General features: G+C 42.0%; 1 pseudogene; it reads right to left on the bottom strand.

Moving 5' to 3' along the window:
* Positions 1-11,624: 11,624 nt before the first annotated feature.
* On the bottom strand, positions 11,625-23,223 carry LOC100429746 (single-stranded DNA-binding protein 2-like; annotated as a pseudogene).
* Between the last annotated feature and the right edge of the window lie 1,039 nt (positions 23,224-24,262).

Here is a 24,262-nt window from a genome sequence, read left to right as displayed (position 1 = left end):
GTTTGGGGTCCAGGGACTTTAGGAGCGGCAGCAATGTGAGTTGGACAGTCCGACCTCCAGTGGGGGCCTGCACGGCTTAGGAGGAATGCCGGGCTGCAGGCATTCTGAGGCCCAGTGGCAAGGCTTTTGGCATTTGAAGCAAGGTCCACGAGGATGTTTTAAAGGAGCCCCTGGGAGCTGTGGCTTGGGTGTTCTGAAGTTTTTGTATGCTGGAGACATGGTTGTGGGTTGTCTTACAGTAGAGGCAAGTAGCTATAACTAAGAAATGCATTACTGTCTGGCTACTTCCTCTCTATTATTGTACACCTTGAAGATGAGCTTGGTTAAGTCCTGTTGTGGGGTTTGAGGGCTGGATTCCAATTTTTGAAGCTTTTTTCTAATGTCAGGAGCTGACTGGGTGATAAAATGCATATTAAGAATAAGGCGGCCTTCTGGCCCCTCTGGGTCTAGGGCAGTAAAGTGTCCAAAGGTTGCTGCTAAGCGGGCCATGAACTGGGCTGGGTTTTCGTCTTTACCTTGGGTAGTTTCTTTAAGTTTGTCATAATTAACAGCTTTGTGAGTTGCGTTTTTAAGCCCTTCAACTAGGCAGGAAACCATGTAATCTCGCCTAGCTATACCTGGGGAATCTGCCTGATGGTTCCATTGGGGATCCTCTCGGGGAACTGCTCTAATGCCTTCCTGGAGGTCTGGCTCATGAAGCTGGTGGTTATCAGCGTGAGACCGCGCTAGAGAAAAACTTTTCCTATTCATCTGGGGAGAGGGTAGAAGTTAGGATGACATTTAAGTCACTCCAGGTTAAATTGTAGGACAAAGTTAGATATCGGAATTCCTGTATATATTTAGTAGGGTCTGATGAGAAAGAGCCTGAACACTGGCTGATATGGGAAAGGTCTGATAGAGAAAAAGGCACATGTACCCTGACTATGCCTTCAGCTCCAGCCACCTCTCTAAGAGGAAATTGTTGGGAAGGTGGGGGAGGGCTAGTCGCGGAATGAAACTGTAAGCCAGACCGGGTGTGAGGAGGGGAGGTGATAGAAAGATTATAGGGTGGGGGAGCAGAGGCTGAGGAAGCATTGAGACCTGGCTCCGCCTGGCGAGGAGTAGCCTGAGGAGAAGTGGAGAAGTCAGATGAGTCTGTAGAAAAGAAGGATCCAAAGGACTCAGAGCTTGGGGTGGAGACTGAAGGAACAGACAGGAGAGAAGAAAGATGTGGGACGAGTCGCATTGGGAGCAGAGAGACTAGGGAGGGACCAATGTGTAAAAGAATGCCAGGACGTCTGGCACCTCAAACCATTTGCCCATTTTTTCGACAAAAATTGTCTAGGTTTCATAGGATGGAGAAATCATAAGTGCCATTTTCTGGCCATTTAGAAACATTGTTGAGTTTCTACTGGGGCCAAGCGGTGTTGCAGAAGAAAATAAGACGCTTAGTTTTTGGTCAGGTGAGAGTTGAAGAGGTTTTAAGTTCTTGAGAACACAGGCTAAAGGAGAAGAAGGAGGAATGGAGGGTGGAAGGAGTTTGCCCATAGTGAAGGAGGCAAGTTTAAAGAGAAGGGTAGAGACATAGAGAAGTGGGGTGGGGAGCAGCCCTGGGCTGCAATGTGGGTGACCAGCCAAAGCAGGTGTCCCCGCAATTCACTTGCCACCAAGGGAATGTGGGTGAATGACCAAGGCAGGCATCCCCGCGGTGATCAGAAACCAATGGAGTGTGGGTGGATAATCAGGCAGGTGTCCCCGCAATAATTAAACATCAAGGGAAGGCTGTCTTCCCGAGGCCATGACTGGCACCGGAATTCTGGGTCCACGGGTAAAATGTGTCTCCTTTGTCTCTACTAGAGAGCAAAAAGAACTGAAATTGGAAGGGCAGGGAGATTGAAGGGTAACAAGAGAGGCTGGAGAAGAGAGTGAAAAGAATGCTTATCCGATCTGAAATTGGTGAGATGTTCCTTGGGCTGGTTGGTCTGAGGACCCGAGGTCATAGGTGAATCTCTTCATGGAGTGAGGGTGAGGACAGGGGACTGGTCTCCTGAAGGAGTCCCGCTGACCCGGAGAGAGAGAGAAGAAAGAAAAAGAGTGAGTTTGATACATAGTGATTGGAGCCTTCTCTTCATGCCATAAATCCCTAGGACTGATAGAAAAGACACACTTAGGCTGGGCGTGGTGGCTCACACCTGTAATCCTAACATTTTGGGAGGCCAAGGCAGGCAGATCACCTGAGGTCAGGAGTTTGAGACCAGCCTGGCCAACATGGTACAACCCCGTCTCTACTAAAAATATAAAAATTAGCCGGGCATGGTGGCAGGCACGTGTAATCCCAGCTACTCGGGAGACTGAGGTGGGAGAATCACCTCAACCCAGGAGATGGAAGTTGCAGTGAGCCAAGATCATAAGAGCGAAACTCTGTCTCAAAAAGAAAAAAAAAAAAAGAAAAGAAAACAGACTTAACATAATTAAAATCATCAGTGCATTGTAAAAAAAGAACCTTGGCCATTGAAGGTCCAGAACTTATGAAGAGTTCTTGAAAAATGAATAACAGGCTGGATTGGAAGAAGTAACAGCCTGTGGTGTCATGATACATATTGGTTGTCATCCACAGCTCCTGGCTTATAATTCCCATAGCCCTTGTTACAGTCATTTGTTATAAAGTTGGGTGTGTTAGACCTCAGGAACAGGCCTCTGACCTTCTCCTGCCCTTCTTCCACTCTAATGTTTCCCCACCTTTCTGACTCTGGGTCTTAAGACCCTCCCATGAGAGAGTCCCACCCTATACCCTGCGGGAAGGAATACTGATGTCATAAAAATCCAAGAGGACAGAGTTCATGAGCTTCCAGATAGGTGAACATGTGGAAATTCCTGGAGGGTGGCACACACAGGGAGGACATGGAAGCTCCATGCCCCTTCTTTCATATCTCACCCTATGCATCTCTTCATCTATATCCTTTGCAATATCCTTTATAATATACCAGTAAATATAAGTATTTCCTGAGTTCTGTGAGCCACTCCAGCAAATTAATAGGACTCAAAGAGGGAGTCATGGGAACCCCAACTTGAAGCCGATCAGTCAGGAGTTCCAGAGATCTGAACTTCTGACTGATGTAGGGGGATATCAGAGGCATTTGAACCATAGTGACTCCATCTTGAACAAGGACTGGGTAAAATGAGGCTGAGATCTGTTGGGCTGCATCCTCAGAAGGTTAGGCAAGAATAGCCTCAGGATGAGATAGGAGACTGGCACAAGATACAGGAAGAACCTGCTGATAAAATAGGATGCAGAGCTAGGGCACAGTGGCTCACGCCTGTAATTCCAGGTAGATCACCTGAAGTCAGGAGGTCAAGACCAGCCCAGCTAACATGGTGAAACCCCATTGCTACTAACAATACAAAAAATTAGCCTGGCATGGTGGCAGGTGCCTGTAATTCCAGCTACACAGGAGGCAGAGGCCCACAGAGGTTGTAGTGAGCCAAGATTGAGCCTTTGCACTCCATCTCAAAAATAATAATAATAATAAAATAAAATACAAAAAAAAATAGCTGGGTGTGGTGGCACACTCCTGTAATCCCAGCTACTTAGGAGGCTGAGGCATGAGAATTTCTTGAGCCTGGTAGGTGGAGGTTGCAGTGAGCCAAGATCGCACTCTAGCCTAGACAAGAGAGCAAGACCATCTCAAAAAAATAAAAGAAAAGAAATGCATGGAAAAAGATTTAAGCACAATAAAGCTGGAGTGACTATTAAAATAGCAGAAAAGCAGATTTGAGACAAAAATTGTTGCCACTAGCCAGGCGCGGTGGCTCACGCCTGTAATCCCAGCACTTTGGGAGGCCAAGGCGGGTGGATCACCTGAGGTCAAGAGTTCGAGACCAGCCTGACGAACATGGAGAAACCCCATCTCTACTAAAAATACAAAATTAGCTAGGCATGGTGGTGCATGCCTGTAATCCCAGCTTCTCAGGAGGCTGAGGCAGGAGAATTGCTTGAAGCTGGAGGCAGAGGTTGTGGTGAGCCGAGATCGCGCCATTGCACTCCAGCCTGGGCAACAAGAGCAAAACTCCATCTCAAAAAAAAAAAAAAAAAAAAAAATGTTGCCGCAGATAGAGGGTTATTTGATGATAATAATAAAAGCGTCAGTTCTTGGCCAGGCGTGGTGGCTCATGCCTATAATCCCAGCACTTTGGGAGGCTGAGGCAGGTGGATCACGAGGTCAGGAGATTGAGACCATCCTGGCCAACATGGTGAAACCTTGTCTCTACTAAAAACACAAAAATGAGCTGGGCCTGGTGGCATGTGCCAGTAGTCTCAGATACTCGGGAGGCTGAGGCAGGAGAATTGCTTGAACCCAGGAAACAGAGGTTGCAGTGAACCGAGATTGTGTCACTGCACTCCAGTCTGGGCAACAGAGCCAGACTCTGTCTCGGAAAAAAAAAAAAAAAAAGAAAAAGAAAAAGAAAAAAAAAAAGAAGGCGGCGGCTCAGTTCTTCAGAAGAAGTAATGTGTATGCAGTTTTGTTATAGATGTAGTAAAAGAAAAAAAATACTTTGTATATGCCTAATCATAAAGATTTACATTCCTGATAACAGAACTTCCAAATACATGAAGTGAAAATCAACTGAACTAAAAGGAGAAATAGACAATTTCATGATCACAGCAGGAGATTTTAACATTCTGCTCTCAGCAATAGATAGAATAGTTAAACAAAAAAAAAATCAAGAAATTCATAGGTGATTTGAACAATACTATAAACCACTTTGACTTCTATGATGGTTAATGTTATGTGTCAACTTGACTAGGCCACAAGGTGTCCAGACATTTGGTCAAACATTATTCTGTGTGTGTCTGTGAAGGTATTTCTGGGTTCAAGTAACATTTGCATTGGTAGGCCGAGTAAAACAGACTGCCTTCTTTAAGGTGAATAAGCCCCATCCAATCAGTGAAAGGCCTGAATAGAACAAAAGGGAACTCCTCCTACTTGACTGCTTTAGAGCTGGGACATCAGGTTTTTTTCTTGCTTTTAGGCTCAGAATTAACCATGGGCTCTTCCTGGGTCTTGAGCCTGCTGGCTTTCATTCTGATACTACAACATCAGCTCTCTACTTCTTGGGCCTTTGGACCAGGACTGGAACTATGCCATTTGCTCTCCTAGATCTCCAGCCTGCTGACTGCAGATCTCAGACTTATCATCCTCCACAATGACATGAGCCAATTATTTATAATAAACCTCTCTCCCTTTCTCTTTCTTTTTCTCTCTCTCTCCCTCCCTCTCTCTTATCTACACATCCTACTGGTTCTTTTTCTCTGGTGATCTCTGACTAATACAACCTCATTGATGTTTATAGAGCACTACATCCAACAACTCCAGAATATATTTTATTTTCAAGTGCATGTGGTATGTTCAGCAAGATAGACCATACAGTGGATCTTAAAATGTCTTAATAAATTTTTTAAAATTGGAATCATACAGAGCATGTTCTCTGATCACAATGGAACTACATTAGAAATCAATAAAAGTAAGATTGGGAAAACTTCAAATATGTATAAATAAACAAGATATTTAAAATAATCCATTGGTTAAAGAAGAAATCACATAGGAAGTTAGATAGTATTTCACACTGAATGAATAAAAATACAACATATCAAAATTTGTATGATGCATCCAAAGCAATGCCTATTCAGAAATACATAGCTTTAAATGCTTATGTTAGTGAAGAAGAGATGTCTAAAAATCAATGACCAAAAGTTCCACATAAATAAACTAGGGAAAAAAGAGCAAAGTAAATCCCAAAGTAAGTGGGAGGAAATAAAGATAACAACAGAAATCAATTAACTAAAATGTAGCAAAGTAATAGAAAAAATTAGCAAAGCTGAAAATTGCCCCTTGAAAGGATCAGCAAAATTGATAAACTCCTTGCTAGAATTAGTTACTTAAAAAAAAAAAAAAAAAAAAAAAAGAGGCCAGGCGTGGTGGCTTATGCCTGTAATCCCAGCAGGGGATTACAAAGAGGCCGAGGTGGGCAGATCACCTGAGGTCAGGAGTTTGAGACTAGCCTGGCCAACATGGTGAAACCCTGTCTCTACTAAAAATACAAACAAATTAGCCGGGCGTGGTGGGAAGTGCCTGTAATCCCAGCTACTCGGGAGGCTAAGGCAGGAGAATTGCTCATACCTGGGAGGCGAAGGTTGCAGTGAGCCGAGACCACACTATTGCACTAGGCAACAAGGGTGAAACTTCATCTCAAAAAAAGAAAAAGAAAGAAAGATTGACAACCATCAAGAATTTCAAGAGGAGTCTGAGATTGTACCCTCCTGTTAAAGCTAACGAGTTAATCTGCCAGAGTTTCATGGAATCTGGCCTGCTAAATGAGATTCCTAAATTAGAGACTAGCACTTTACCACTCACAGCCAGCAAGCAGCATGAGCTTCACATTTGCATTAGTTCTTTTAGACCCTCAAGTCCTATGAGAAAGACACAGAGTGGCCCAGGTAGGTGTTATAAATGTAGTGGGTTGGCACCTCAGTTAAGGAAACCCAGGCTTAGGAACTTATTCCTTTACAGTAGACTGCACGCAAACCTGCCTGACTTTTACCCCTGAGGCAGAAATTATCTTTATTGTACCAGAAAGTAAAAAAACAAACAAACAAAAAAACAAAAAAAAAATACCTGTCCCCTGCACTAGAGGGCTCCACTGTGGCCATTTACCAAGCTATTTGCAATACAAACATCTTTAAAAGATAACCCAGAACAATGGCTGTCAGTGCCTGTACTCACAGAATGTGCAGAAACATGAAGGAACCCACAGGAAATTTGTTCCCAGGAAGAGTACCAATTACCAATATCAGGAATGAAAAAGTAGTTATCACCACAGATACCACAGACATTAGAACAAAAAAATAAAATAAAATAAAGTAAGAGAACATTGTGAACAACATTAGGTTAAAAAAAGTTGCTTTTGAGAAGTTGAGGATAGGGATTGACTGAAAAGGAGAATGAGGAAATTTTCTGAGGTTGTAGAAATATTCCATATCGTGATGGAGGGGTAGGTTACATAGGGTACATGCATTTATCATAACTCCACAAATATACACTTAAAATTTGTGCATTTCATTGTTGCAAATTTTACCTTAAAAGAAAAAAATGGACCAGGCGCAGTGGCTCATGCCTGTAATCCCAACACTTTGGAAGGCCGAGGCAGGCGGATTACAAGATCAGAAGATGGAGACCATCCTGGCTAACACGGTAAAACCCTGTCTCTACTAAAAATACAAAAAATTTAAAAAAAAAAAAGAAAAGACCAAAAAAAGGACAAAAAATTAGCCAGGGTGGTGGCACATGCCTGTAGTCCCAGCTGCTCGGGAGGCTGAGGCAGGAGAATCACTTGAACCCAGGAGGTGGAGGTTGCAGTGAGCCAAGATCACGCCACTGCACTCCAGCCTGGGTGAGAGAATGAGACTCCATCTCAAAAAAAAAAAAAAAAAAAAAAAAAAAAACATAAAAAAATAAAAATATATATATATAAACCTTAGTAATGATTTTTATACTGAAGTGTTTCAGGGTAAAAGTATTTAGGGATAAATGATCAATATCTGCAATTTACTCTGAAATGCATCAAGAAATCTAAAATGCATAAAGGCTTGAACAAATGGGTAGATATGTGATAAGGCAAATATATTTAAAATGTTAATGGTTTAATCTCGGTGGACATATAGGTGTTCACAATAATATTCTTCTAAGTTTGTTCTATGCTTCAAAATTTCTACATAAAAAATGGAAAGAAAAAGAGACTTAAGAGACTTAAAAAACATGTACAGACATGCGTCACTTAACAATGGAGACACATTCTGAGAAATGTGTTGTTAGGCAACTTTGTCATTGTGCCCACATAATAGAGTATCCTTACACAAACCTAGATGGTATAGCCTACTACACACCTAGGCCATGTGGGATAGCCTATTGTTCCTTGACTACAAACTTGTACAGTATGTTACTATACTGGATAATGCCAGCAATTGTAACCCAATGGTAAGTATTTGTGTGAGGAAACATATCTAAACATAGAAAAAGTACAGTAAAAATTGGATTATAATATTTTGGGACCGCTGTTGTATTATGTGCTGTCTTTGACCAAAGTGTTGTTTTACAGTATGTGATGGTAAATCAGTTACAATAGATGGACCTTATTTGAATCATGATTTGGACAGAGAAGCTGTAAAACCAAATAGTATGACATACTAAGGAAAATTTGAACACTGGCTTGTTACTTGTTTATTGTTTTTATTTTATTTTATTTTTTTAGACGGAGTCTTGCTCTGTTGCCCAGGTTGGAGTGGAATAGTGCCATCACAGCTCACTGCAACCTCTGCCTCCTGGGTTCAAGCAATTCTCCTGTCTCAGCCTCCCAAGTAGCTGGGATTACAGGCACACACCACCATACCCGGCTAATTTTTTGTATTTTTAGTAGACATGGGTTTTCACCATGTTTGCCAAGGTGGTCCCAAACTCCTGACCTCACATGATCCACCCACCTTGGCCTCCCAAAGTACTGGGATTATAGGTGTGAGCCACTGCGCCCAGCCTGTTTATTGTTTTTAAGCCTGTGTAAGAGAAGCTGTTGGTCCTGAGCTCCACAGTCCCTCACCCTACCACTTCAGGGCATGCTACCCTGAATTTAGCAGCCAACAACTGCATTTCTTTGCCTGAAGACTTTGCCTCCTGAAGTCTTGTTTGCCTGCCCCTGTGGCTTTCTGCAAGTGCTGAGAAGGTAATGCTTGCCCGACTCAGACTCAGCCGTCTGCAAAAGTCTTACTTAGAACCTTCCGTTTTCTGTCTCACTCCCTCCACTTCCCCACTGGTATGGATCATGTGATTCCATATATATATATATATATAAAATAATTTTTTTAGATGGAGTTTTGCTCTTGTTGCCCAGGCTGGAGTGCAATGGTGCTGTCTTGTCTCACTGCAACCTCCGCCTCCTGGGTTCAAGAGATTCTCCTTCTTCAGTCTCCCTAGTAGCTGGGATTATAGGCAGATGCTGCGACACCCAGCTAATTTTTGCAGAGACGGGGTTTCACCATGTTGGTCAAGGCTGGTTTTGAACTCCTGATCACAGGTGATCCGGCCACCTTGGCCTTCCAAAGTGCTGGGATTAAAGGCGTGCACCACAACACTCAGCCCATTTATATATTCTTGAAATGACAATAGAAAGTATAGAGATGGAGATAGATTCATGGTTGCCAGGGGCTTGGAAAGCAAGAAGTAGATATGACTATATATGGGTAGCATGAAGGAGATATTTGTGGTAAGGATCTTATGCAGTTTTTTTGTTTTTGTTTTTGTTTTTTTTTTGAGATGGAGTCTCACTCTGTCACCCAGGCTGGAGTGCAGTGGCAGGATCTTGGCTCACTGCAACCTCTGCTTCCTGGGTTCAAGCAGTCCTCTGGCCTCAGCCTCCCAAGTAGCTGGAATTGCAGGCATGAGCCACCATACCTAGCTAATTTTTTGTATTTTTAGTAGAGACAGGGTTTCACCATGTTGGCCGGCTGGTCGTGAACTCCTGCTCAAGTGATTCACCTGCCTTGGCCTCCCAAAGTGCTGGGATTACAGGCATGAGCCACTGCAGCTGGCCAAGGACTATTGCTTGTGCGTTCTCTTGATTATGGTGGTGGTTATATGATTCTACACAATTGCATAGAACTGTACACACACACACACACACACACACACACACACACACACACAATGAGTGCCTATAAAGGAAAATCTGAATGAAATCAATGGATTGTACCAATATAAATTTCTGTGTTTAGGCTGGGCCCAGTGACTCATGCCTGTAATCCCAACACTTTGGGAGACTGAGATGGGTGGATCCCTTGAGCCCAGGAGTACAAGAACAGTCTGGGCAACATAAAGAGACCCCATTGCTACTAAAAATACAAAAATTAGTCAGGTGTGGTGGCAGGCACCTATAGTCCCAGCTACTGGACAGACTGAGGTGGTGGGAGGATCACCTGAGCCTGGAGAGTTCGAGGCTGTGGTGAGCAGTGATCGTGCCACTGCATTCCAGCCTGGGCAACAGTGAGACACTGTCTCAAAAAAAAAAAAAAAAGTATTTTTAATTTGTACTATATGTAAGATGTAACCTTTGAGGGAATGTGGGTGCAGGGTACAAGGGACTGCTATAAACCATTTTTTTTGCAACTTTCTAAGAATCGACAATTATTTCAAAATTAAACATCTTTTAAAAGTAAAGAAACGGAAATAAAAATTTTTTTTTCTGATGAAGAGATATATATATATTTAGGATTAAGATATACATATATATTTAGGATTTATCCTCTAGACTCACTTTAGATAATCCCAATTTTGTTGGCAACACCCAAAGCATGGTAATCAGGAACCAGTCAAACATATGCCTTCTTCTCTCCATCAGGCCTAATCGGGGTGTGACCTTGACCACCTCAATGTCATAGAGCTTCTTCACAGCCTGTTTGATCTGGTGCTTATTGTCTTTAACATCTTCAATGAACACAAGTGTGTTGCGATAACCGCCCAATGGGTTCATCTTGCCTGCTGTCTAGACAAAGCCAATTTATCGATATGGGGGAATTGCAAAAGAGAAAGAGTAATTCATGCAGAGCTGGCCGTGCAGGAGACCAGAGTTTATTATTGCTCAACTCAGTCTCCCTGAGCATTTGGGGATCAGAGTTTTTAAGGATTACTTGGTGGGTGGAGGGCAGCCAGTGAGTCAGGAGTGCTGATTGGTCAGGTCGGAGATGAAACCATGGGAAGTTGAAGCTGTCCTCTTGGGCTGAGTCAGTTCCTGGGTGGGGGTCACAAGATCAGATGAGCCCATTTATCTGGATAGTACTAGCTGATTCATCAAGTGCAGCTATCTCAAGCACTGATCTTAGGCTTTACAACAGTGATATTATACCCAGGAACAATTTAGGAAGGATCAGAATCTCGTAGCTTCCAGCTGCATGACTCCTAAACTATAATTTCTAATCTTTTGGCTAATTTATTAGTCCCATGAAGGCAGTCTAGTCCCCAGGCAAGAAGGGGTTTGCCTTGGGAGAGGCGTGTTATCACTTTGGTTTTTCTTTTTTCTTTTCTTTTTTTTTTTTTTTGAGATGGAGTTTTGCTCTTGTTGCCCAGGCTGGAGTGCAATGTCGCGATCTTGGCTTACCACAACCTCTGCCTCCCAGGTTCAAGAGATTCTCCTGTCTCAGCCTCCTGAGTAGCTGAGATTATAGGCATGTGCCATCACGCCCGGCTAATTTTGTATTTTAGTGGAGACAGGGCTTCTCCGTGTTGGTCAGGCTGGTCTTGAACACTTGACCTCAGGTGATCTGCCTGCCTCGGCCTCCCAGAGTGCTGGGATTGCAGGCGTGAGCCACCGTGCCTGGCTTCATCTTTGTTTTAAACTATAAACTAAGTTCCTCCCAAAGTTAGTTCAGCCTATGCCCAGGAATGAACAAGGACAGCTTGGAGGTTAGAAGTCAGATGGAGTTGGTTAGGTCAGATCTCTTTCACTATCTCAGTTATAATTTTGTAACGGTGGTTTCACTGTTGTCTTCTATCTTCTTCATGGAGGACTTAGTGGTCAGAGGAAACTTGATGATAGCATAGTGGTCAAGCTTGTTTCTTTTGGGGGAGCTTTTCCGGGGATATTTGGTCAGCTTCCCAAGTGGCAGTGTCTTGAGCCGCCAGAAGGTGGGTGACGTGTGGATCTTCCTTTTTTTTTTTTTGTGGCTGTGGACACCTTTCAGCTCTACCTCTGAGCCTCAAAGCCTTTGCTTTCGCTTCAGCTTTAGGAGGGTCAGGAGCTTCCTTTTCGCCTTTGGTGTCATCTTCTGAAAAAGTGAAAATAAAATTTTTAAAAAGGGCATCCAAATTTAGTTAAGTCCTATATCCATTGTTGACAGTGCAACAGTGCAAGCTTCCTTTTCTCTATCCAGGAGCAGGAGCAGTACAGTCTTCACTTGAAGCCCAGTAGCCTAATTATTACAGGCTACGTGCCCTCTAAACCTGATTATAAGGCTCTCTTGGAGATTTGAGAAGCTGCTCAACATATTAATAAATTCCTTTTCAAGTTAAACTAGACACTGTGTGTTCTGTTGTTTGCACCTTTCAATACTGGCCACTTTTTATTGTAATAGTTTCAATCACCTGTCTTTGTCTCCTGAGAGATATGGGAGAGTGATAAGTGAAGCTAAAATGTATCTCTACACACTAAAGCCACTGAAGAAATTGGTATAAAGACAGAAATTAATAAATGGATATTCAATCTACTTCAAGAATGTCTTTGTTATGCCACTGACTATAGCCTCTTGGGCACTTCTAGAAGCAGAAAGATGGGTCTATGCTGCTTTATGATTATTAATGCTCCTCACTTTCTTTCTTTCTTTTTTTTCTATTGAGATGGAGTTTTGCTCTTGTTGCTCCGGCTGGAGTGCAGTGACATGCTCGCAGCTCACTGTATTCTTCTGTGTCTAGAACACGAATTCTGCTTCTATACCTCATTACCATAATGATGATGCACCACCCTCCCTCAAAATCCCTAATCACAGCCCATACTGGTTCTCAGATGAAAGGACTACTGTGTGTAAATCCCTCCTGATGTTAAGTGTGGTTTATATAAGGGACCTGAAAGAGGGCTGTTGAAGAGAGCTTTATAACTACCCTATGTTATAGGAAGATTAGGGGTAGACAAGAGGACAGGCAAGGGACTGGGAAGAAAGCAAGAGAAAATAACAAAACATATAGTTCAGATAACAGAAATAAGATTTACAGAAATTATTTTGGCCTAAGTAAAAAGAAGGAGAAAGAGATCCAGGGCAGGATCTTTAAGGATCTCACAGTCACTATTTCCCCTATTACCCTTATTATGACTTTGTATTAAATGTGTATGTGGGTGGGGATCCTTGCTGGTATTAGGACTTTATACTCAGTTTATTCAAGTTATACTACGAAGAAATTAATTTACAAAGGTTACAGAAGCAGAACTACATGAACAACTTCAATCGAATGAAATTTTACCTTGGTCCAAAATAGAAATGGCCAGTTTTATTATACATCTTTCTCTTGATCCCAGTTTTATATTTAGGATTAAAATGTATCTACAAAAGCACTTTAAAACAATTAAGATGATAGAGGGAATGGTTAGAAGTACACATGAAACTGCCTTTGCAAAATTATGACTGAGACAGTGAAAGAGATTTAACTTAACTGACTCCATCTCACTTTTAACCTCCAAGCTGTCCTTGTTCATTCCTGGGTGTAGACTGAACTAAGTTTGGGAGAAACTTAGTTTATAGTTTACCATTTAAACAAAGATGGTAGCAGCCCTTTCCCAAAGCAGATCTCCTTCTTGCCTGGGAACTAGATTGCCTTTGTAGGACCAACATTAGCCACAAGATTAGAAATCACGGTTTAGGAGTCATGCAGTTGGAGGCTACAAGATTCTGATCCTCCCTAGACTGCTCCTAAGATCAGTGCTTGACTATTTTGCAGACTCTGCACTTAATGGATCAGCTGGCACCACCCGGATTACCAAACTGGCTCATCTGGTCATGTGGCCCCTACCCAGGAACTGACTCAGCACAAGAAGACAGCTTCAACTTCCTATGATTTCATCTCTGACCAATCAGCACTGATGGCTCACTGGCTTCCCCACCCACCAAGTTATCCTTAAAAACTCTGCTCCCGAATGCCCAGGAAGACTGATTTGAGTAACAATAAAACTCCTGTCTCCCGCACAGCCAGCTCTGCATGAATTACTCTTTCTCTATTGCAAATCCCCTGTCTTGAACTGGCTCTGTGTAGGCAGCCGGAAAGATGAACCCCCTGGGCGGTTACACACATGCTATGACTTGCATAATGGTTTCTCCTTCATAGATTTGTCATTGTTTCTGGTCTATCTTCTAAAATTTTCACCATCAGAAATTAAGACTTTTGAGAAAAACAAAAAACAAAACCAAAACTCCCAGGGAAGTTGGAGTAGTTCTGGGTCTGCCAAAGGCCACCATTAATCATCATTCCCTACTTTCCTTTCATACTTTCCAGTTTGGAATCTACTATAACATCCCTTGTTTCTCATTATGATTTTGATTTGTTACAACCCTGAGAAAGAGGTAGAGACTTAAATTATTATCAAAAATGTTTTAATGAAAAAGATGAAGCTCAAAGAGGTTAAGTGACTCGCTCAAGGTCACAGAGCAGTAAAAAAATCTCATCTCCCACATCAGAAACAGAGTAAGCCTGCTGTCCTTTCTAATACTAACACATCAACTGAGAGAAAAGAGAGCCCTGGGGAATTTTCTCTAATCACCCCACATTAGCTGCATAGCACAGATTGCTTTCTGCTTCTCAAATCCCATTGCACTTGCCATCTGCAAAATTCACTTGAGTTCTTCCTCATATTTTGCCTTGTCTTGCTTTTAAGTGTTTAGTAAGTTACTAGGTAAATGGTGTGTGTGTGTGTGTGTGTGTGTGTATGCATGTGCGTGTGCGTGTGTGTGCACTCTCATAACCCCCTAATTATATAGTACAAGTATTAGAAACACAAATTAGACTTGTATTCTCACAAAATTTAGCACAGTATCATGCTTATGAAAAAATTAATTTGTATATTAATTTAATTAGATTAGAGAATAGCATGGAAAATACAGACATAGACCCTAAGAAGGTATAGAGAAAAGGACAATTTTAGTAGAAGTAGGCCAGGTACTTTCTTGCCTATTGAGTCGATCACTATTATTTTAACCATTCTTTTGCCAACACACTTGGCACACCTCGTTCTTCTTGTTGCACATGCCCACCTCAACCATAACCCTGGATCAACCTTAAAGTCAGCCTTCTTCTCTCCTTACGTTTGTTAGTCTAGACACAAGGTTACAAGCAAGACCGGGTGCGGTGGCTCACACCTGTAATCCCCGCACTTTGGGAGGCCAAGACGGGTGGATCACTTGAGATCAGGAGTTCGTGACCATCCTGACCAACATGGCGAAACCCCATCTCTATTAAAAATACAACAAATTAGCTGGGGATGGTGGTGGGCGCCTGTAATCCCAGCTACTTGGGAGGCTGAGGTGGGAGAATTGCTTTAACCCGGGAGGTGAGAGTTGCAGTGAGCCGCGATCATGCCACTGTACTCCAGCCTGGGCAACAAGAGTGAAAGTTGAAAGAAGGAAGGAAGGAAGGAAAGGAAGGAAAGGAAGGAAGTGAAAGAGAGAGAGAGAAAGAAAGAGAAAGAAGGGAAGAGTGAGAGAGGAAGGGAAAGAAAGAAAGAAGGGAGAGAGGGAGGGAGGGAGGGAGGGAGGGACAAGGTTACAAGCAAGCAAGCACACAAGCAAGAAGGAAGGAAGGAAGGAAGGAAGGAAGGAAGGAAGGAAGGAAGGAAGGAAGGAAGGAAGGAAGGAAAGAAGGGACAAGGTTACAAGCAATGGAACTTACACTTGCTTAAATAATAAAACATATTTGAACTGGAAAGTCCAAAGGTAAAACTGCTTCAAATGAAGCTTGATCTTGCAGCTCAAATGATGTAAAAGAAAGTTTCTTTTTGTCTTTTCACTCTGCTTTTTTCAGGCTTGGCTTCATTCTCAGGTCAAGCCCTGACTATCCTAAGAGGCCTGCTACCCAATCCTTTTGCTTTCATTTCCAGCAAGGAAAAGCAAAAATGTGACCCAGTATTCACGGTAAAAACCCTAAGTCATGTGCCCACCATTTTCCTGATTCCTTAGGCCAGGTAAATGGGATAAACTGATAAGCTTAAACTCGGTTCTGTGTCTCACATTAAAGCTGGAAATTGAATCAATTTCCCTAGAATCACATGGATCTTCAAATGGAAATTAGCTACTGGTAGCTACTGGTAAGGAGGAAATAGATATAATTAACACATGCCCTCCATTTTTATTTAGCTTGGCTGGTAGGTGTTAATAGAAGAAATCAAATAACTCTGTAGAATTCACCAATGAAACTTTATGATCTCCATTGTCTGCAGCATTATTACACTAATTACTCTTCCCTCACTCACTTTTCACTCTCTGCAAGGTATTTTTCCTCAGCTTATTAACTCGATCAAGCATTTCTCTTCATAAAAATGAAAAATAAAGGTCACTAAAACCAATGCCTTTTTTTTTTTTTTTTTTTTTTGAGACGGAGTCTTGCTCTGTTGTCCAGGCTAGAGTGCAGTGGCGTGATCTCAGCTCTCTGCAACCTCTGCTTCCCAGGTTTAAGTGATTCTCCTACCTCAGCCTCCTCAGTAGCTAGGATTACAGATGTGTGCCCCCAGGCCCGGCTGATTTTTGTATTTTTAGTAGAGATGAGGTTTCACAATGTTGGCCGGGATGATCTCCAACTTTTGACCTCAGCTGATCCATCCGCCTCGGCCTCCCAAAATGCTGGGATTACAGGCATGAGCCACTGTGCCTGGTCACCAATGCCATTTAACTGCTATCCTGTTTACTTCACCTCACAGCCAAGCCCTTGCATTCTATATACAATGTAAACCATGTTAAAGTGAGACAAAAATAAGATCACTGTGCAACCCACAAAACATTGAACAACCTTCTCTCCCAGCTAATGTAAGTGACTGGTACTTCTTTACTAATCCTTCCTCTAGTCTCCCTTTTCTATAGATAAGATTTATTGAAATACTAAATCATAGAATTGCCTTTACTTTTTGATAGTGAGTAACTCTGTTTCCTCAGACTCTCCCCAAAATTATCCAATGGAAGGTCAAACCCTTTAAATAGGTTCTAACATCTTCTAACAGAAATGCCTCTCAGTTCCCCATGATAAGAGTTTTTCCCATTTACAACAGTAATAAAACCAACTTGTTCAACCAAAGGTGTATTCCCGATGGTCTTTGGCTAGAGGGTGTTTGCAGTCCTCACTGTATTTGTCGCAGTATCCATTTAAATCCATTGAAGTATCCTTCATTTCTCTTTGAATTATTCCAGCATCCTCCAAATGGTTTTCCCTGTCACCAGTCTTATTTTCTCCAATTGATTCCCAGACTCCTTGCTAAAGTGATCTTTTCAAAACTCAGATCTGATTATGTCACTCATCGCCCCCATATTCCTAAGAATAAGGTCCAGATACAATAACCTGGCCTGTGACATTCTCCTTGATCTAGTTTCTCAGCTACAGCAGTCTTAACAATCACCACCACCTCCCTAACTCCAGTTCCATGCACCAGCCTTGATGAACTTGCTTGCAGCCCTTCCAAAACATTTGTCTGAACTCTAGAATGTCCTTTAGACCTCTCCTGATGCCTAGAAATTTTCATCTAGCTAACTTTTACTTGTTCTTAAAGACTTAACCTCAAGCATTTCTCACTCAAGCATTGAGAAGCCTTCTAGAATATTCCCAGAAGTCACTAGTTTGTGTGTGATACTCACATTGCACTGTATTTACTTATTTGTTTTTGTTATGAGGTTATCAATTTCTTGAGGTCTAGAATTTTGTTATTCATCCCGATGTTCTCTGGCAGCGGACTCTACTCAAAGTTCTTCTCCTGCAATGTTTGAGAACATAAATTGTGATGTGAGACATTCTTCTGCTATTCCCGGAAATGGAAGTGGCGGTTGGGAGTTAGGATGCTTAGGGATTGAGGACTGCTTTGTGGGTGAAGCCCAGAAATAATAAATGTTTTGCAATATACCGGACAGCTCTGCACAAAGAATTATCTCACCCAAAATGCCAATAGTACATCCATTAAGAAACACCATAGGTTTTCAATAAGTGTTTGCTTAGGAATGAATGAATAAGTAAAATAAAGTAAAAATGAAAGAATACATTAATGAATAACCAAAAGAGGAAAAGCAGCCTGACCATTTACAGATGAAAGTGTACCCTAAGGAGAGACACCGATGGGAAATTCATGCCTTGACAACTTAAAATTTTGTCTTGGTTATATTCTTAGCCTTTCCCCCTAGAGCTGTGAGTGCAAGGTGCAATCTGAATTGAAAGAACTAATTAAAGTGAGGTTGGGCATGGTGGCTTACGCCTGTAATCCCAGCATTTGGAGAGACCAAGGTGGGCGAATTACTTGAGGTCAGGAGTTTGAGACCAGCCTGGCCAACATGGTGCAACTCTGTCTGTACTAAAAATACAAAAATTAGCTAGGCATGGTTGTAGACACCTGTAATCCCAGCTGCTCGGGAGGCTGAGGCATGAGAATCGCTGGAACCCAGTGTGTGGAGGTTGCAGTGAACTGAGATTGTACCACTGCACTCCAGCCTGGTCAACAGAGCAAGACTCTGTCTGAAAACAAACAAACAACAGAACTAATTAAAGTGAAAAGACCACATGACAATATCTGGGGTGGAGGAAAAATCAGGCTATCTCACTGTGAGAGGGGAGGCATTTCTACAAGGCCTCTGAGACCATTTGGCCTATGACATCTACCTCACCATTTTTAAGACAAGACCTTCCAGTTGTGACTTGAATTTGATGTTCAGTCACTTAACCTAAGGCCCATTACTTGAAGTTTATTGTTGCTGCAAATTAAAATCCACAGGGAGCAGACAGGCACTATGGTTTTATTTGCCAGTGTAAGTACAGTGTGACTCACATCCTCCCTTCAGGGGGATCTTAGCTAGATAAAACTTTTCCAGGGCGCAACTTTTCCTGCAATAGCTTTGTTATTAAAGACATACGCACTGAATCAAAAGCTAATTGAATCAAAACGGTGGACAATTTAATCTGGAATTTTAGACCCATTTAGTGCATAAATAATTGACATCGAGTGTCTTTCATGCAAGGATGCCAACTGTCTCTGGGTGCCACAGCAATCATTGCCAGTTTTAAAGACAGTGTTTTAAACCTCTTCAATCTGTTTCCACATCCAGCAACATAAATATTTCAATGTAATGCCAACCCATAAATATTAGCTGATGATCATGATCTAAACTGTATTTCAAAAAATAAGAGGCATCCATTAAAAGGGATTCAAAATATTTTACTGACACTTTTCAAGGAAATCTTTTTCTAAACTTCTAATTGCACTAGAGAAAATACCAGTAAAGTCTTCTTGTAAGGATGACCTTCATGAAGGACTTCTGTTCATCTTTATTAAATGTAGACCCAACACATCCCCAACCACAAGTGTTCTACTTCCTCATTTCCTATTTAAAAGAAAGGAAAAAAACTCACTTCCTTTTCTTTACCATTCTTTTGAGACCTATCAAACAGGTAAACTACTCCATACTGATCTATTAATAGCAACTAATGGCTAGTGAGGCACTGTAATTACCTTTTAGTGATGATGCATTAATTCACTAAATTCATTATTAAATCTAGTACTGGAAAGGTTTGCAGGCACTCATAGTAGTTCAAGAGAGAGAGATTTGGAAACAGACCAGATCTAAAGCAAGTATTGCCTGGAGTTCTTCAATTTATATTAATGCTGTGGAATATGATTCTGTGAAAGGAAAATAAATTTTGGGACCCCACCCCCTTCTCCCCAAATCACTAAGCCAAAGGCAAAAGTCAAACTAGGAACTGCTTAGGGCAAACCTGCCTTCCATTCTATTCCTAAAGAAGACAGCTACTAAGAGAAAAAGGTACATACCTCTCTCACAAGAAATTTCCTTGTAGAGAAAGGACAGAGAGAACTGGGTCATCTCTCTGCTCACTGAGATAAGTGCGTATCTAATTGCCTCCATTGGAAAGGCTAATCAGAAACTCAAAAGAATGCAACCCTTTGTCTCTTTCCTACTTATGACCCGGAAGCCTCCTCCCCGCGTTGAGTTGTCCCGCCTTTCCACACAGAACCAAGGTACATCTTATATATATTAATTGATGTCTTGTGTCTCTCTAAAATGTATAAAATCAAGCTGTGCCCCGACCACCTTGGGCACATGTCCTCAGGACTTCCTGAAGCTGTGTCATGGGCATATATTCTTAACTTTGGTAAAATAAGCTTCCTAAATTGACTGAGACCTGTTTCAAATAAAGATTGCTCCTCAGATCTTACTTTCCAGGAAGATGCTATCTCTACCTATAATAAGCGAAGCTGATTAAGACTAGTTGAATGCATATAAGAATTACATTAAATCCAATTAAACATATCTATTGAGCATATTATATATGTAGACACTCAGTTAATGCAGAGGATTCAAGAAAAGCAATTTAAAATCTAGTATGGAGAATAAGGTAGATACATAACTATAACTGATGGTAAAGTGAGACACTGTTATAAAAGAGACAACAGGATTGTGGAACTACAAAAAGAGAGAGAGACTACAATCAGTTGAAAGGATCAGGGAAAGCTTCTTTTTTTTTTTTTTTTTTTTTTTTTTTTTTTTTTTTTTTTTGAGACGGAGTTTCCCTCTTGTTGCCCAGGCTAGAGTGCAATGGTGCGACCTCGGCTCACTGCAACATCTACCTCCCTGGTTCAGGGATTCTCCTGCCTCAAACTCCCGAGTAGCTGGGATTAAGGCGCCTGCCACCACACCCGGCTAATTGAAAGCTTCTAGTGGAGTTATTTGTGAAAGAACTGAGGGATAAATAGGAACATCTGAAGGGAATCTATTTTTTCCATGATTGCTAATGTAGAGAAAAATTATAAAAGACTTTGAAATGCATCAAAAAGATTGCTGATGACTTCGATAGAAAATTAGGTGGTTTAGCTGGGGTCATTACACCTTTCATTGTCTCTGAGATATTTTACAACTCTGCAAATTGTAGAAAACGAATAGCAGTGCAAATAGCTTTTATTCACAAACATGCAAATTAATTTTGTCAGGTGGAAATACAACTGATTTCTTTACTTCTATTCCTGTAATAAGCAAGTTTTGTATTTATTTATTTATTTAATATAAACTCTCAAATAAGTGATTTTATTCCTGTCCATGATTGCAGACACTTACAAAAACATAACATCTGAGTTCACCTTAAGAGCTCAGCTGGGCATGGTGGCTCATGCCTGTAGTCCCAACTACTCGGGAGGTTGAGGCAGGAGAATCACTTGAACCCAGGAGGCACAGATTGCAGTGTGCCCAGATTGTCCCACTGCACTTCAGCCTGGGGGACAGTGAGACTCTGCCAAAAAAAGAAAGAAAGAAAGAAGAAAGAAAGAAAGAAAGAAAGAGAGAGAGAGAGAAAGAAAGAAAGCAGGAAGAAAGAAAGAAAGAAAGAAAGAAAAAGAAAGAAAGAGGAAAAGAACTTGCATAAAACAGAGATATACATAGCACAAAATAGTTCAGGGAGGATGCAGAAGCAACTTTTAGTAATTGAAATGTTAACGTGAATACAAGGATGGAATAAATATCCCTACTTATTTCTACCTAAGATGTTAGGTAATAATATTTTACAATGTCCTGAGGGTCAATGCATGTTTGTGCATATGTCCATGTAATACACATAGATAAGAGTACATTCTTCTTCCCACACATATACATACAAACATAATTATTTGCAGTTCAGTTTAGGGCAACTTTAATATGCCACTTTGTACTTTTTCTTTTCTTTTCTTTTGGGGTCGGGGACAGAGTCTCACTCTGTCACCAAGGCTGGAGTGCAGTGGTGCGATCTTGGCTCACTGCAATCTCTGCCTTCCAGTTGAAGCGATTTTCATGCTTCAGCCTCCTGACTAGCCGGTACTAGACAGGATCTCACTTTTTTGCCCAGGCTGGTCCTGAACTCCTGGGCTCAAGTAATCCTCCCACCTCAGCCTTTCAAACTGCTGGGATTACAGAGGTGAACCACCAGGCCAGGCCACTTTGCACAGTTTTTCCAATTATGTTTGGACCTGCTTTCTTCACACAACAGGGGAGAGGGCTAGAAATCAAAAGGTTGGTTTGGTATGACTGAGAGTCCTTGTGTGTTTTTTTTAATTTTCGTGTTACTTTATTTTTGTGAGATGGATTCTCGCTCTGTTGCCCAGGCTGGAATGCAGTGGTGCGATCTGTGCTCATTGCAACCTCTGCCTCCTGGGTTCAAGCGATTCTCCTGCCTCAGCCTCCCGAGTAGCTGGCATTACAGGCATGTGCCACAATGCCTGGCTAACTTTTATATTTTTAGTAGAGACGGGATTTTGCCATGTTTGCCAGGCTGGTATCAAACTCCTGACCTCAAGTGATTCACCCACCTTGGCCTCCCAAAGTGCTGGGATTACAGGTGTGAGCCACCGCACCCAGACTGATTCCTTTGTTTAAATATACGCTGTGGTGAATCATTTTCCTTTGTGGTAATTCTGTGATGGGCTGGCTCACTGTGGTTTACATAAGGGGACTTGGTAATGAATTACACACTCACTGTTATGAAAGGGAGTAACTCTCTGAAAAGGATTTAAAAAATTTTCCCAAATTTTGCCATCATCCCTGAGCCCAGTTATTACTCAGGCTCATTTTATCAGAAGCATTTTTAGAAATACTGTCCATATTTCCTGAGCATAGAGGCCATTCATGTGATGTGACTCCATTCTTCCCAATCTATCCATGGGACCATCTGACCCCAGTCCCACTGGAAAATTAGGTCTGTTAGGTCTAGGACATACTGCATTCATTCATATTTCCAGAGTTGGTTAAATCTGCTAGACCAGACATGACAGGTGTTCCTGTGGACCTTACCTCCTGGAGAGCCCATGTAATTCCCAGGAGATGTTGAGGAGTATGGTACTGAATTGGCATTTGTTGGGTTTGGCCAAGATCTGCCACCCTCCAGACCCATGTTCATTCTAGGCATTGCAGAGCCACCTAAAGCATTCACTGGGCATCTCATTTCTCCTTCATCATTCTGTACTGACAACCAAGGGTCAGACTGTGGCCCTCTGGACACCATTCCTCTTGGAGGAATTGGCCCACCCATACTTAAATGCCCTTGTTGTCAAGTTGGATTCCACAGGGGAGTAATGGCTGACTTCCTAGGACACTTCTAAGTGCCTGTTTAGGTATCCTCAATGGGAACCTCGGACCTCCAGGGTACCGAGGTGACATAAAAGGATAATCATGGATGTTTTTTGTTTCATTTGAGCGTTCACATGTTTCCCTTGTCTCTGGAGCTGCAGAGTGGAGATCCCAAAATACACAACACCAGGAATGTAAAAATCCTGGTGGTTCTCCCAATGTGATTTTTTCCCCCATCTTATCTCTGATAAAAATGTTCGGGGTGATTTCTGAACTCCTACATGGAGCAGATATTCATACATGTAAAGTGCTAACTTCAACAAGGTGTGGCTGTCACATGGGTTAATGCTGCTGTTACTCTTACCTTTGCTGTACATGCTTGTGCTGAGAGTAACTCCCACTGTCATGCACCTGTTACCCCTTCATAGCCTCCCCAGAAACAGCCCTGTCCCCATGGTGACCCATGTAGCCACCTTCACTATTGGCTGCCCCACATCAGCGCCTTTTGCATTTGTTTATACATTTGTTTCCTCATTGTTTATTATATATGAGATATTTTTAATTCTCCTATGAATCAATTGTAGCATGTTACTGCTTCCCTCATTAATTAAAAACTATATAAAATCTTTGACATGCGTGAATTTTATATATGTATAAAAGTTATGATTGTGTCCTACTTTTAAAATTATTCTCTTTTCTTTCTTTTTTTTGAGACGGAGTCTTGCTCTGTCACCTAGGCTAGAGTGCAGTGGCGTGATCCTGGCTCACTGCAACCTCTGCCTCCCGGGTTCAAGTGATTCTCCTGCCTCAGCCTCCTGAGTAGCTAGGATTACAGGCGCCCACCACCGCACCTGGCTAATTTTTGTATTTTTAGTAGAGACGGGGTTTCACCATCTTGGCCAAGATTGTCTAGAGCTCCTGACCTTGTGAGCCACCCACCTAGGCCTCCCAAAGTGTTGGAATTACAGGTGTGAGCCACCGTGCCTAGCCAAAAATTATGTTGTAAGACTAACACATTTCATCTACATATAATTTTGAGTAACTCTTTATTAATATACCTTTTTCATTTTTCCCTTTCTTTGACCACTTTAATTATTTTGTTTTATTTTATTTTTTGAGATGGAGTCTTACTCTGTCACCCAGGCTGGAACGTAGTGGCACGATCTTGGCTCACCGCAACCTCCACCTCCCAGGTTCAAGTGATTCTCCTGCCCGAACCTCCCGAGTAGCTGGGATTACAGGCGCCCGCCACAATGCCTGGCTAATTTTTGTATTTTTAGTAGAGACAAGGTTTCACCATGTTGGCCAGGCTGGTCTTGAACCCCTGACCTCAGGTGATCCCCCCACCTTGGCCTCCCAAAGTACTGGGATTACAGGCATAAGCCACTGTGCCCAGCCTTATTTATTTATTTTTTT

This window comes from Macaca mulatta, chromosome 4 (genome assembly GCF_049350105.2).
Source record: "Macaca mulatta isolate MMU2019108-1 chromosome 4, T2T-MMU8v2.0, whole genome shotgun sequence".
Lineage (NCBI taxonomy): Eukaryota > Metazoa > Chordata > Mammalia > Primates > Cercopithecidae > Macaca > Macaca mulatta.
This window is presented reverse-complemented; position numbering and strand designations above follow the sequence as displayed.